This window comes from Taudactylus pleione, unplaced genomic scaffold, assembly GCF_031769625.1.
Source record: "Taudactylus pleione unplaced genomic scaffold, aTauple2 ptg000533l, whole genome shotgun sequence".
Classification (NCBI taxonomy): domain Eukaryota; kingdom Metazoa; phylum Chordata; class Amphibia; order Anura; family Myobatrachidae; genus Taudactylus; species Taudactylus pleione.
Window position 1 is genome coordinate 5,123,694 of NW_028284935.1, and position 14,789 is coordinate 5,138,482.

The window sequence follows — 14,789 nt, forward strand, 5'->3', positions numbered from 1 at the left end:
ACCAACACCATCTGAAGATGATGCTAGCATTTGCGGCAATTCTCAGGGGCACATCGGGGCTCCTTGAATTGACCCCCATTGAGGATATTATAGATATATAAATATATATATTTTTTAAAACACTGATTTTTTTTCATTATGCTACAGGCACGGCGCCGTGACTTTAAAGCCTATTATAAAGGGAATCCCCCTGGTATTATTCCACATTCTTGTTATTTGTGGTCTTCATTTGAGTGAGCTGAACCAATACAGTAAATTCATACACAACAGAGAAATAGGGAAGGTGGGAGGAAGGAAGAAAGACTAGTCTGGCTTTCTTTTGAGGAAATACAAAATCCTTCATAACTTTGGATTGTTAATGTTAGAAAGCATTAAAACATGGTTGATTAAGGTGTAATACATAGCAATGTTTCACAGTATTACTAGAATAATCAGGATTACAATTTTTTTTAAATTAAAACATTAATGCAAAAAAAAAAAAAAATTGTACATCAAATGGGGATTGTCTGAGGCGACCAGAAATGTTTTTCTCAACCGTTTTTAGGGGGTGCCTCTGCTTGCAACTGTGAGTCCATACGCAGTCATCTGAGTTCTGCAGCCATGCTACACGACCGTAGGGTTACTCAGAAGTCAGGTAATCATTTGTGACTGATGCCGCGTCTTTGTACGCAGTTGCATGGAAATGCGAAGCCGCCGGCTGGTGTCTCAATACAGATCCAGATGGCTGAAACATAATTTCGCACAGCCGCTGCGTACAAATCCATGGCTGCGTCTGCATTAGCGTCCATCGCTGAGACAGCCTCAAGGTACCATGCATAATGTTATAGATGATGCACTGCGCCTGATTCTGCGCCAGCCGCAGCTCCTTCCGCGGAAGCAAAAGGCGGGTTCTAGCTTACTGTGCACGTGCTGAGGCGAATTGATGAATTGTTGCGTATCTCTGGCCGATTCTGCGTCAGACGCAGCTCCTTCACCAGAAGCAAAAAGGCGTATAGCTAGATTTCTGCGCTATTCTGAAGTGCGCATTCGGGGAAGAGACGTCTGTTTCCGATGGACCACTTGCGCCCTGCATGGGGCAGGTGCAAGTGCTGATACCAACGATGACAATTGTGGCTGTGAACGGAAAAACAGTGGGCAGGGCAACTTCCCGCCTGAATCTGTGCGCATCCTTACATTAGCCGTATAGATTCTCACATTAATATAGAGTAGTAAACGTGACTTATTTTTATGTTGACAGCAGTTTTGATTCTATAAGTTCAGTGTCCATCAGGAGAAGGTATATGACGACAGAAGTGCGAAGAGATAAGTGCGAGACAAACCTATCTGTCAGTGTTACTAATGGCCTTTCACAGATATAGATATAGGCCCTGATTCAGAGCCAGACGCTCTGACCAGAGCGCTCGCTCTGAATCAGGGCCCACCTCCATTAATATGGAGCGTCCTCCTGGACGCTCGTATAGCTGTGGGTCACAGCGCGACCATCGAAACTGTGAGCAAAAGCCTATCTATCAGAGCCAAAATCACTCCCACTGACATCACTAGGAGTAACATCAGGTAAGTGTGTGGTCACTTCCTGTGACAAGGAGAGGTTTACCTCACAATGTAGCAATAGACAGTGCCTGCTCTGCAAAGGAGTAACATCTGGTAAGTGCGTGGTCACTTCCTGTGACAAGGAGAAGTTTAACTCACAATGTAGCAATAGACAGCTCCTGCTCTGCAAAGGAGTAACATCTGGTAAGTGTGTGGTCACTTCCTGTGACAAGGAGAGGTTTAACTCACAATGAAGCAATAAACAGTGCCTGCTCTGCAAAGGAGTAACATCTGGTAAGTGTGTGGTCACTTCCTGTGACAAAGAGAGGTTTAACTCACAATGTAGCAACAGACAGACCCTGCTCTGCAAAGGAGTAACATCTGGTAAGTGTGTGGTCACTTCCTGTGACAAGGAGAGGTTTAACTCACAATGAAGCAATAAACAGTGCCTGCTCTGCAAAGGAGTAACATCTGGTAAGTGTGTGGTCACTTCCTGTGACAAAGAGAGGTTTAACTCACAATGTAGCAACAGACAGACCCTGCTCTGCAAAGGAGTAACATCTGGTAAGTGAGTGGTCACTTCCTGTGACAAGGAGAGGTTTAACTCACAATGAAGCAATAGACAGCGCCTGCTCTGCAAAGGAGTAACATCTGGTAAGTGTGTGGTCACTTCCTGCGACAAGGAGAGGTTTAACTCACAATGTAGCAATAGACAGCCCCTGCTCTGCAAAGGAGTAACATCTGGTAAGTGAGTGGTCACTTCCTGTGACAAAGAGAGGTTTACCTCACAATGTAGCAATAGACAGCGCCTGCTCTGCAAAGGAGTGACATCTGGAAAGTGTGTGGTCACTTCCTGTGATGTTTAACTCACAATGTAGCAATAGACAGCGCCTGCTCTGCAAAAGAGTAACATCTGGTAAGTGTGTGGTCACTTCCTATGACAAGGAGAGGTTTACCTTGTTATTTTTGCCTTATTCATTTTATATAGACCTATTTTCTATTTTTGCTTTAGATTTTGTTGCCCTGTAATTCCTATTGTGGTTTGTATATGAGGCTAATCTACCTGAGCTACAGAAAATGCAGTTTGGCTTCAGAGGTTGCCCCTGTAGATGGAAGTTGACCACATATGTATCTTAGTTATTTCATTGTTTCTGTCTCATAAGACTACAGAGCACAGACATAAGGTTTGCACTTGATTTATCTTTATCTAACGTCTACGACTCCAAGGATAGGATTTTATACAGCCCATCCTGCCTGCTGACAGAGGCACTAATTAAGTGGTGTACTCTCCTGGCCTCCTATAACAGATAAATGTGCTTCACGCAAAAGGTTGCACTAACCCAGCAACTTACAGCAGAGACCGGCGGCTACAGAACAAACAGAAATCATGGACACGGCTCCTGATCGATAGAGAGAAATCTATACACAAATACTGTCTAACCTTATTAACAGAGGCAAACGCAAATATATAAATGCCAGCCGGCGGCCAGGAAAATAATTATGTGTCTTCTCTGTACCCAGATATGCTTCATTTTTGGCAGGCAGTCTGGATGCTGCAGATCCACAGATGTTAATTTAGTTAAGAATTTAATTGCCAAACGTGAGCCAAATGATATGATGTAGTTGCAGGCGTTATCCAACCTCACCGTTTGGCAAACTGACTCGATCAACTATATACCAGCATGAAATACACCCTGATGGCTTTTAATGCGAACAACCAAAGTCCACGGCACTAGTTGCTTTTATACGGTTTTTATTTTTGAAGCAGCATAATTTCCAAGCTGTAGATTCAATTAGCGGCGCTTTTCAAAGCCGCCGTGTCTTTGGCGGTTCAGGCCGCTGAATTTAAAGGGACAATAATATTAGATACAAAGCCAGATGTGTTTTGTATTATTATTGTCCCTTTAAATCCAGTAGGGGGAAACTGCCAAGGACACGGCAGCATAGTAAAGCGCCACTATTTATTCAATAGTAACAAAAACAATGGAGGGACAAGCGCCAAGCTAAAAACCGTCATCAGCTACTCCGCTGCCTAAGGTACAGTAGCTGAAATGGGGCTCAAGAATCTATAATGAAATTACGCACATGAATTGTCAGCACTTTAAATAAACAAGTAACATTTCTTTTTTGAGAATTAGTAGATTTACCTGTAAGGTAATTATCACTAATTTACACTTTAGGATTATTTACGTTTGATTAATGCCCTACAAACCAAAATGCGCTGCCTGCTCAGATAGGTGGCTGCATATCCAGGCCCCAAACTATAGAAAACGCATCCGGGCAATCGAGAACCTGAAATGTAATTTTAGAAGATGGGGCGATAGCAGGTTACCAACCAGGGATGTTATATTTACCCTGCCACTCAATATATAATAACGGGTCTATTCCTCATTACATAATTATCACTTGTAATAATTATGTTTCAAACTCGCTGCGAGTTTAAAAAACTGCTCTCTGGGCCTGAATCATTACGGATCGCAACTGCGAATGCAATAACGATTACGCACGCAGTCTCACGATGCAATGATATGCTAATCCTCTGCAATCACTATGCCTACGCAGCACAACATAAGGACGCCACCTTACCTTACATACATCTGTAATGTTTAGCAAGACTGCGAAACCATCGGTAACAAGGAGCACCATCGCAACCTCACGCACACTTGCACAAGCTCTGGCCTTACTCAGGAATTGCTGACCTCATCGCACGCAGTGAGTACACAAGCTGTGTATGGCATCGCAGTGGATAATTTATGCACGCCCCTGTAATGGCGTTCAAACGTCCTGACATGCCTGCGTTTCGCCGAGCCTCCTCCCGTCACCTCCCCCAAATGGTACTTCCTGTCAATCACTCTGCGATGGGTCTGCGAAGTGAATGTGATCACAGTCCCCATCGCAGTGGAGGAACACTCCATTGCGATGCATACATATGCGCGTAATGTAACAATCGACCGATTGCGTGTTTAATTGCAGTTGCGATCCTTGCTGAATCCAGGCCCTTTTTGCGGAGTCAGCTTTTTGGAAAATAAATGTCCCTATGTACTTCCTCGCTGCCGTGCCTGTGCCCCACCCCCCCCGTCCACAATTGCAGCTCCCACCTCGCAACCTCCAACGTCTGTGCGCCCCACAAATCCCGCAGCTGTGTGTAACACCCCCCCCCCGCATCACCTCATCAGTCCTTCTGTGTCCCGTCCCTCCGCATCCTTTCCCTGGTGTCCAATATATCCCGCTCCCCCACCCCAGTGTCCTCTGTGTCATGTCTCCTCCCCCTGTTGCTGTGTCCTGTCCCCTGCATTCTTTCCCCAGGGGCCACTCAGTCCTCTATCCTCTTCCCCCTCCAATCCCCCCCCCCCCCGTGTTCTCTCGCCTGTCTCCTCTCCCTTCTCGGAGCAGCGTTGTGTAGCCTGGACGGGAGGAGGAATGTGAACAGGTTAGTCGGACAGCCGGCTGCAGTGCCCTGGAGCACTCAGTTCCCGGAGTTATGCACAGCAGGAAGGGATCTGAATAGATCCCTCTGCTGGCTGCAGTGGTTGGGTCCATGTTATAGGGGGCCGTACGCTATCTCAGGATGGTGTACAGTAACACCACCAAGTGCCAAAAAAAAAATGCTGTTTAAGAACTTGATGGACGACCCTGACACTTAATTTATACAAAAGTATGTGAAAGTGTTAATTTTCACCTGCTTTAGTATAAATTAAGTGATGAATAGACCCCTAAATATCACATTTATGTTTATCTATGCCTCTGTAGAAACAAAGGCAGTCATCAGCTGGGTGGTGGCGTTAGGGGTGGTGTCAGACAAGCGTACTGACAGATAGCATTAATGGAAGAACAAACACTCAGAAATCGTTGCATAAAGCTCAGTCACCCCCATGTGATGAGTGTTCCCCCTTCCCTTCACTATGCCAGCAAGGGAGAGATTCATGAATGTTAATGTTTAAAAACACCAGTCTGGCACTGCCCTAAGAGAGCATTGAGCTCTGCATTTTGCTTACAACACATACAAACTAAACATTATAGGGGAGATGTATCAAGCCTTGGAGAGACATAAAGTGGAGTAGTTGCCCAGAGCAACTAATCAGCGTCAACCTCTCATTTCAAAGACTGTTCTAGATTAATGACAGTTATAAGCTGTTTTTTTGCTCTGGGCAACGTCTCCACTTTATCTCTCTCCAAGGCTTGATACAATTTCTGTTGGGTGGGCACAAATGCGATTGGGAGTCTTTTATATCTACAGCCACTGTTACAACTGTTGTAAAACAAGATACAAAACGCGAGAAAAAGGGTCTCCAGGCCCTATAGTAGTCCTTGGCCTTTTGCTTCCCCATGAATATATTCATTCCTGCGCCCCCTGCACTGACATACCTTGGTCTATGAGAAACATGAGGAAGTCAAAGCAAGTGTTGAGAGTGTTCGTAGGGGCGTATCTACAATGGGTGCAGGGTGTGCGAGGCACACAGGCCTCTGGGGGGGCCCGCACCGCACACCCTGCACCCATAGTATTACTTACCTCTCCGGAGTCCCACGCCGGCGCAGGGGTCCGGCGCTGTAAAGACGACTGGAAAATGGCCATTTTCCCATCGTTTGCACATGCGCAGTACAAGGAAAATGGCCTCAGTGCGCTGCTGGCCGCCGGACAGAGAGGAGGGGGCCCGTGTTGGAGACTGCACTCGGGCCCCCTCCTCTCTAGAAACGCCCCTGTGTGTTCGCCATTAGCATCCAGGCCAGCTGGTCACGCATGCGCAAAGTGAGGGCCAGCTGGTCACCACCCTAGTCAGCAGCGCAGTCCAAAATTCAAATAGGGGAGACACACCAACTGCCAGAGAGGATGGCAGTTGGTGAGGTTCCCCAATTTGAATTTTGCACTGCGCTGCAGCCCCACCTATAGACTAGAGTCACCACTGCTAGTCAGTAGGTATTCCTGCTTTTAACAGTGGTGTTGTGGACTGTGGCGTCCACATTCCTCGTGTTAGTCTGTTTCGTGCCGATATAAACCTTTATCGTGTTTTCCAGTACGTCTGGACAATAAATAGGCGTTGCTCAGCTGTGTACCGGTTCATATCGTCACGTAACACACAGGCACGAGGTGGGGCTTTGTCAAATATCACTAAATTACATCAATTACTTTAAAAGTTATAAGAAAAACTTGAATCACCCTGTATTATTAGTAGGGGTGAGCGGGTTCGGATTTCTGAAATCCGAACCCCCCCGAGCCCCCCCGATCCGAGTCCGATCCGAGTCAGGCTCGACTTTTCCCGCCTGACTCGGATCTGAAATCGAGGCAAAACGTCATCTTCCCGCCTTCCGAGTCTCGCGGGTTTTGGATCCTATATAAGGTACACACGTCGGCGCCATTTTCTCACTCGGCTGTGGACAGTGAAGAGGGAGGGTGGGAGTTAGGGCTGTGTAGTGTAGTGTAGTGTAGTGCTGCTGTTGTCCACTACTTCAAAGTCCATAGGGGCTGGCTGTGTTGTGCTGTGCTGCTGTTGTTAATAGGGGCTGTGTCCACTACTTCAAAGTCCATAGGGGCTGGCTGGACTGTGTTGTGCAGTCAGTTCTCCATAGGGGCTGTGTCCACTCCAAAGTCCTGTGCAGTGTCCCAGTCCTAAAGGAGTGCTGTAGTGTTGTCCAGGGGGTGCTCTGTCCATCAGGGGTGCTCCCCCCAAGTGCTAAAAAAATAATATATTTTCTGTGTTTGTGAATTGTGTGCGCAGTAGCCGCACGTGCATCAACAAAGTAGTGCCAAGCGTGCGCCTGTGTCATAAGTAAAGGGACGGCTGGCTTGACCGTTAAGGGTGCTGTAACCCCCGAAAGTACACTCCAGTCCAAACCAAAAAAAAAATTATTTTCTGTGTTTGTGAATTGTGTGCGCAGTAGCCGCACGTGCATCAACAAAGTAGTGCCAAGCGTGCGCCTGTGTCATAAGTAAAGGGCCGGCTGGCTTGACCGTTAAGGGTGCTGTAACCCCCGAAAGTACACTCCAGTCCAAACCAAAAAAAAAATTATTTTCTGTGTTTGTGAATTGTGTGCGCAGTAGCCGCACGTGCATCAACAAAGTAGTGCCAAGCGTGCGCCTGTGTCATAAGTAAAGGGCCGGCTGGCTTGACCGTTAAGGGTGCTGTAACCCCCGAAAGTACACTCCAGTCCAAACCAAAAAAAATATTATTTTCTGTGTTTGTGAATTGTGTGCGCAGTAGTCGCACGTGCATCAACAAAGTAGTGCCAAGCGTGCGCCTGTGTCATAAGTAAAGGGCCGGCTGGCTTGACCGTTAAAGGGTGCTGTAACCCCCAAGTACACTCCAGTCCAAACCAAAAAAAAAATTATTTTCTGTGTTTGTGAATTGTGTGCGCAGTAGCCGCACGTGCATCAACAAAGTAGTGCCAAGCGTGCGCCTGTGTCATAAGTAAAGGGCCGGCTGGCTTGACCGTTAAGGGTGCTGTAACCCCCGAAAGTACACTCCAGTCCAAACCAAAAAAAATATTATTTTCTGTGTTTGTGAATTGTGTGCGCAGTAGTCGCACGTGCATCAACAAAGTAGTGCCAAGCATGCGCCTGTGTCATAAGTAAAGGGCCGGCTGGCTTGACCGTTAAAGGGTGCTGTAACCCCCAAGTACACTCCAGTCCAAACCAAAAAAAAAATTATTTTCTGTGTTTGTGAATTGTGTGCGCAGTAGCCGCACGTGCATCAACAAAGTAGTGCCAAGCGTGCGCCTGTGTCATAAGTAAAGGGCCGGCTGGCTTGACCGTTAAGGGTGCTGTAACCCCCGAAAGTACACTCCAGTCCAAACCAAAAAAAAAATTATTTTCTGTGTTTGTGAATTGTGTGCGCAGTAGCCGCACGTGCATCAACAAAGTAGTGCCAAGCGTGCGCCTGTGTCATAAGTAAAGGGCCGGCTGGCTTGACCGTTAAAGGGTGCTGTAACCCCCGAAAGTACACTCCAGTCCTAACCAAAAAAAAATTATTTTCTGTGTTTGTGAATTGTGTGCGCAGTAGCCGCACGTGCATCAACAAAGTAGTGCCAAGAGTGCGCCTGTGTCATAAGTAAAGGGCCGGCTGGCTTGACCGTTAAGGGTGCTGTAACCCCCGAAAGTACACTCCAGTCCAAACCAAAAAAAAAATTATTTTCTGTGTTTGTGAATTGTGTGCGCAGTAGCCACACGTGCATCAACAAAGTAGTGCCAAGCGTGCGCCTGTGTCATAAGTAAAGGGCCGGCTGGCTTGACCGTTAAGGGTGCTGTAACCCCCGAAAGTACACTCCAGTCCAAACCAAAAAAAAAATTATTTTCTGTGTTTGTGAATTGTGTGCGCAGTAGCCGCACGTGCATCAACAAAGTAGTGCCAAGCGTGCGCCTGTGTCATAAGTAAAGGGCCGGCTGGCTTGACCGTTAAGGGTGCTGTAACCCCCGAAAGTACACTCCAGTCCAAACCAAAAAAAAAATTATTTTCTGTGTTTGTGAATTGTGTGCGCAGTAGCCACACGTGCATCAACAAAGTAGTGCCAAGCGTGCGCCTGTGTCATAAGTAAAGGGCCGGCTGGCTTGACCGTTAAGGGTGCTGTAACCCCCGAAAGTACACTCCAGTCCAAACCAAAAAAAAAATTATTTTCTGTGTTTGTGAATTGTGTGCGCAGTAGCCGCACGTGCATCAACAAAGTAGTGCCAAGCGTGCGCCTGTGTCATAAGTAAAGGGCCGGCTGGCTTGACCGTTAAGGGTGCTGTAACCCCCGAAAGTACACTCCAGTCCAAACCAAAAAAAAAATTATTTTCTGTGTTTGTGAATTGTGTGCGCAGTAGCCGCACGTGCATCAACAAAGTAGTGCCAAGCGTGCGCCTGTGTCATAAGTAAAGGGCCGGCTGGCTTGACCGTTAAGGGTGCTGTAACCCCCGAAAGTACACTCCAGTCCAAACCAAAAAAAAATTATTTTCTGTGTTTGTGAATTGTGTGCGCAGTAGCCGCACGTGCATCAACAAAGTAGTGCCAAGCGTGCGCCTGTGTCATAAGTAAAGGGCCGGCTGGCTTGACCGTTAAAGGGTGCTGTAACCCCCAAAGTACACTCCAGTCCAAACCAAAAAAAAATTATTTTCTGTGTTTGTGAATTGTGTGCGCAGTAGCCGCACGTGCATCAACAAAGTAGTGCCAAGAGTGCGCCTGTGTCATAAGTAAAGGGCCGGCTGGCTTGACCGTTAAAGGGTGCTGTAACCCACAAAGTACACTCCAGTCCGAACCAAAAAAAAATTTATTTTCTGTGTTTAGCCGCACGTATATATCAAATCGATATAACATAAATGGAGGACCAAACTTTCTCCGATAAAAATAAAATAGAGAAAGATCAAGAACCACTTCCTCCTAGTGCTGAAGCTGCTGCCACTAGTCATGACATAGACGATAACATGCCATCAACGTCGTCTGCCAAGGCCGATGCCCAATGTCATAGTAGAGGGCACATACAATCCCAAATGGCAAAGTTCAGGAAAATGACCTTGAAAAAGACATTTAAATCAGCTGAAGAGAAACGTAAACTTGCCAATATGCCATTTACGACACGGAGTGGCAAGGAACGGCTAAGGTCGATCCCTAGTATGTTCATGACTAGTGGTTCAGCTTCACATGACGATGGAAGCACTCCTCCCACTAAAAAAATCAAAAGAGTTAAGCTGGCAAAAGCACAGCGAAGAACTGTGCTTTCTAAGAAGATATCACAAATCCCCAAAGAGAGTCCAAGTGTGGTGGTGGTTGCGATGCCTGACCTTCCCAGCACTGGACGGGAAGAGGTGGCTCTTTCCACCATTTGCACGCCCCCTGCAAGTGCTGAAAGGAGCACCCACAGTCCACTTGCTGATATGCAAATTGAAGATGTCACTGTTGAAGTACAACAGGATGAGGATACTGGTGTAGCTGGCGCTGAGGAGGAAGTTGGCGAGGAGGATTCTGATGGTGATGTGGTTTGTTTAAATCAGGCTCCGGGGGAGACAGTTGTTGTCCGTGGGATGAAAAAGCCCATCACGGTCATGCCTGGGCAGAAGACCAAACATTCCACCTCTTTGGTCTGGCAATATTTCTATCCAAATCCGGACAACAACTGTCTTGCCATATGTACCATATGTAAAGGTGAAATAAGTAGGGGTAGGGACGTCAACCACCTAGGAACATCCTCCCTTATACGGCACCTGCAGCGCGTTCATAAAAAGTTACTGTCAAGTTCAGAAACTTTGGCTCAGACCGTAAGCAGTCCAGGGACACCTAAATCCCGTTGTCCTGTTGTATCCAAGCGCCTGCAAACCACACCGTCAACTCCCTCCTCGTCAATTTCCTCCTTAGTCAGGATCGGAAGTAGTCCTGCAGGCCATATCACTGGCATGACTGACTCTCCTATCCGGGATTCCTCCGGAGGATCCTGCATTGCTACGCCTACTGCTGCCGCTGCTGCTGTTGCTGCTGCTGCTGGGAGTCGTTCATCATCCCAGAGAGGAAGTAGGAACACCACTACTTTTACTAAACAATTGACCCTCCAACAGTCCTTAGCGAGGAGGATGAAGTACGACAGCAGTCATCCTGAAGCAAAACGTATAACTGAGGCCTTGACTGCTATGTTGGTGTTAGACGTGCGTCCGGTATCCGCCATTAGTGCAGTGGGATTTAGACAATTGATGGAGGTAGTGTGTCCCCGGTTCCAAATCCCGTCTAGATTCCACTTCACTAGGCAGGCGATACCGAGACTGTACAGAAACGTCAGAAAAAGTGTCCTCAGTGTCCTGAAAAATGCCGTTGTACACAATGTCCACTTAACCACGGACATGTGGACAAGTGGAACAGGGCAGACTAAGGACTATATGACTGTGACAGCCCACTGGGTAGATGTATCACCTTACGCAGCAACAGCAGCAGCGTCACCAGTAGCAGCATCTCAGAAACGCCAGCTCGTTACAAGGCAGGCTACGCTGTGTATCACCGGTTTCAGTAAGAGGCACACCGCCGACAACCTCTTAGAGAAACTGAGGGAAATCATCGCCCAGTGGCTTACCCCACTTAGACTCTCCTGGGGATTTGTGATATCTGACAACGCCACCAATATTGTGCGGGCATTACATCTGGGCAAATTCCAGCACGTCCCATGTTTTGCTCACACAATAAACTTGGTGGTGCAGAATTTTCTGAAAAGCGACAGGGGCGTGCAGGAGACGCTTTGGGTGGCCCGAAAAATTTCTGGCCACTTTCGCCATTCAGCGACTGCGTGCCGAAGACTGGAGCGCCAGCAAACACTCTTGAACCTGCCCCGCCATCACCTGAAGCAAGAGGTTGTGACGCGGTGGAACTCAACCCTCTATATGCTTCAGAGGATGGAGGAGCAGCAAAAGGCCATACAAGCCTATACATCCACCTATGACATAGGCAAAGGAGGGGGTATGCACCTGACTCAAGCGCAGTGGAGAATGATTTCCGTGTTGTGCAAGGTTCTTCAGCCCTTCGAACTTGCCACACGTGAAGTCAGTTCAGACACTGCCAGCTTGAGTCAGGTCATTCCCCTCATCAGGCTTTTGCAGAAGCAGCTGGAGAAAGTGAAGGAGGAGCTAAGACGGAGCGATTCCGCTCGGCATGTGGGACTTGTGGATGAAGCCCTTCATTCGCTTTGCCAGGATTCCAGGGTGGTCAATCTGTTGAAATCAGACCACTACATTTTGGCCACCGTGCTCGATCCTAGGTTTAAAGCCTATGTGGTGTCTCTCTTTCCGGCCGACACAAGCCTGCAGAGGTGCAAAGACCTGCTGGTGAACACACTGTCAGCTGAAGCGGAACGTGACACGTCAACGGCTCCTTCTTCATTTTCTCCCGCAACTGGGGCTGCCAGGAAAAAACTTAGGTATCCTAAGCAACCCGCTGGCGGTGATGCAGGGCAGGCAGGACCAAGTTTGGACATCTGGTCCGGACTGAAGGACCTGGCAACAATTTCTGACATGTCTACTGTCACTGCATATGATACTGTCACCATTGACAGAATGGTGGAGGATTACATCGGTGACAGCATCCAAGTAGGCATGTCAGACAGTCCATACCTGTACTGGCAGGAAAAAGAGGCAATTTGGAGGCCCCTGTACAAACTGGCTCTATTTTACCTGAGTTGCCCCCCCTCCAGTGTGTACTCCGAAAGAGTGTTTAGTGCAGCCGGGAACCTTGTCAGCGAAAGGCGTAGGAGGTTGCTTCCACAGAATGTGGAGAAGATGATGTTCATCAAAATGAATTATCAGCTCTTCCAGGGAGACCAGCCTCCAGAAGGTACAGAGGGACCTGTGGTGGTGGATTCAAGTGGGGACGAGTTAATACTTTGTGAGGATGAGGATGTACACACTGAAGAGGGTGAGGAATCGGTGGATGAGGAGGATGAGGATGACATCTTGCCTCCGTAGAGCCAGTTTGTGCAGGGACACATTAATTGCCAGCTTGTTTTGTGGGGGCCCAAACGAACCAATCATTTCAGCCACAGTTGTGTGGCAGACCCTGGCGCTGAAATGATTGATTTGTTAAAGTGTGCATGTCCTGTTTATACAACATAAGGGTGGGTGGGAGGGCCCAAGGACAATTCCATCTTGCACCTCTTTTTTTCTTTGCATTATGTACAGTTTGGGGCCTAGTTTTTCTAACTGCCATCCTGCCTGCCACTGCAGTGTCACTCCTAGATGGGTCACGTGTTTGTGCCGCCCACTCGTGTCGCTTAGCATAGTCATCCAGCTACCTCGGTGCAACCTTTTGGACATAAAAACACTATTGTGAGGTGTGAGGTGTTCAGAATAGACTGGAAATGAGTGGAAATTAAGGTTATTGAGGTTAATAATAGCATAGGAGCAGAAAAACCTACAAATTCTGTGATTTTAGCTGTTTTTATGCTTTTTTTCAAAAAAATACAGATCCAAAACACAAAACCCAGAACCCAAAACACGGAAGGGTGGTTTTGGCAAAACCAATCCAGATCCAAAACACGAAGAAAGATCCAGATCCAAAACCAAAACACAAAACACGAAAAGTGGCCGGTGCACACCCCTAATTATTAGTAATTTTCCATGCTAATGGTGAACCTTAAACTTTGAACTCCAGTATAGTAATGTATGGCTTTTTAAGTTAAAATAAAATGTACTGTAGCTATTTAAGCATAAACTATTTATTTTAACATTTTTAGGACCATTGATTGCAAACTAAAGAAGCGTCTCCCTATCAGAATCCTGTGGTTTCCATTAAGGGTACTTCACTGCATGAATGTGACCTTTGGTGTAATAAGTAAATGGGGTGTGCATGTGACGGATAACAGCTTCACCTTGCCAAATAAATAGTCAATTCGTATGAAGTTCGCGAAAGTGAAACCATGAAAATACTAACGTTTGCGGCGTGCTCAGTTGCACACACGCATACACACACACACACTCACGCACATACTGTACATGGGAACACCTGCACAGTTATCAGAGCGACCGAAAACAAAAGTTGCATCCTAACTTCATGCATGCAGACATTTTTGGAATTTGTGTGTCGACAAGTTGCATGACGGCATTTTAACCGTTGACATTATGGTGTCGACATTATGAATGTCAACACTGTAAATGTGGTCCTAATGACTACATACCCTTCAGACGTGTAGGTGGCACTGCTACGGTAACTGTATATTTTGCTAAACATTCTATAACCTCATGCTAGCTGCATTAGTGATAACCTACCTTACAGGTGACCTGACAAGGTAAAGTACTTACGGTTCAGGACCTGAGGAGAGCAAGGCCAGATCTGTGCTCCTGACTCTGGACGGCCAGGATTGTCCCAGTGAAATGTCCTTTTATATCCTAAGGATCGGGACCTGTATTTCCCTCGCACACACCTCTCATGTGCAGAGAGCTCTATAAATACTACAAAGGCTGGTTACACACTTTCCGTTCCCGAGCAGGATAAGACATAACAGCTGTGATGATAAAACAGTTTGAACGTAAATACACAGGGCACAGCCTGAGCCTTACGCTTGCTGTACATGAGTAACGTGATAGAAGATGTTTGGGAACATTATCAGGTAGAATAATACGCAAAATATAGAAAAACATACGTCACTAAAAACCGTGATGTCCACCAGTAGTGCAGAGATATTGGTAAGGAGATAATGCAGCAGGGCCTAACCGGCCCAGGCCACCTCTTCTCTAGCCATGGCCACCGACAGGAGATATTTGGATTTCACTGCTGCTGACATCTCTTGTGGTTGGACAGCGGCAGCGGCCATCCAATCATCCG

General features: G+C 47.0%; 1 protein-coding gene across 1 annotated transcript in view; it reads right to left on the reverse strand.

Moving 5' to 3' along the window:
* Positions 1 to 14,322, reverse strand: part of LOC148501141 (kyphoscoliosis peptidase-like) — a 49,723-nt gene extending 35,401 nt beyond the window's left edge. The window contains 1 exon segment of the mRNA XM_088450895.1: positions 14,267 to 14,322. The gene's annotated coding sequence lies outside the window, so the exon portion shown is untranslated.
* Positions 14,323 to 14,789: the final 467 nt, after the last annotated feature.